Below are 1,078 nucleotides of genomic sequence, written 5' to 3'. Positions count from 1 at the left end.
ATGTTGACCTTAGTCCAATCTCTAACTGCTCTGCCCACTCGCTTCTTCTGAACCATCTCCATATCTAGATTTTTCCTAACAATGACCGTCCAAGCCTCAATTTTGGCAGATTCTCTCATCCATCCATTCTGAACACTCTACAAAGGCTTCCGTTCCCTCTGTTCTCCTTTTCCTTGTTAACTACAGTGTCCTATTAGTAGTATTTATTGTTCAATCATACAGGTATTTCTACAATATTAATGATTTTTCTCCATGGTCTTTTATTCAGCTGTAGACAGTTCTTTAGCTTTTGTAATATTTTCAAGGACTGGCAAATAGTTTTTACATGGTATTTTTAGAATAAAATGGATGGCTGGGATGTTCAAAATGTAAAAAATTTGTTTTGACAAAACTTAAGCTTGTCAAAAGGTTTTGGTAAAATAATTATATTGCAAATAAGCAGGAACATCCTCTCTCTCTCTCTCTCTCTCTCTCTCTCTCTCTCTCTCTCTCTCTCTCTCTTTCTGGTGGCACAGTAGCAGACTTGCCATTCACTTGATGGGACGAATGCCCTGGGCGCAGAGCCTTGCATGACTTTAGGACCCCACAGAAGCCTCTCTGAGACTCCCAGTGGGGTCGGAAACTGTGCTTCCATTTTTCCAGAAGCACAGTTTAAAGCATTGGGGAAACCTCAGGAAGCTTCCCTGATTTAGCCTGGGGTCATGCGAGGTGCCATATGCTTCAGGTAAGTATGTGGGGGGGGCAGATTTGCACATGGTGGGGTGGTGACATCCCACAGGGGCGCCATCACGGACCTTTGCCCCAGGGCCTGGGGCTGGGGAGGTTTGCTACTGGTTGGTTGGCAACCTTCAGTCTCCAAAGACTATGGTATAAGCCTACAGCACCCGGTATTCCCAGGCGGTCTCCCATCCAAGTACTAACCAGGCCTGGCCCTGCTTAGCTTCCGAGATCAGACGAGATCCAGCATGTGCAGGGTAACAGTTGCTGCGGTCTGTGGTGGCACAAAAGTTGTGCCACCATTGTGCACATAAGAGGTGCCAACACCAACAAACAGAGGCTCTGCTTGAGCACTAGCTAT

The 1,078-nt window shown here is 46.1% G+C and overlaps 1 pseudogene; it reads right to left on the bottom strand.

Moving 5' to 3' along the window:
* Positions 1-872: 872 nt before the first annotated feature.
* LOC136650810 (5S ribosomal RNA) lies at positions 873-992 on the bottom strand (annotated as a pseudogene).
* Positions 993-1,078: the final 86 nt, after the last annotated feature.

This window comes from Tiliqua scincoides, chromosome 4 (genome assembly GCF_035046505.1).
Source record: "Tiliqua scincoides isolate rTilSci1 chromosome 4, rTilSci1.hap2, whole genome shotgun sequence".
NCBI lineage: Eukaryota > Metazoa > Chordata > Lepidosauria > Squamata > Scincidae > Tiliqua > Tiliqua scincoides.
This window is presented reverse-complemented; position numbering and strand designations above follow the sequence as displayed.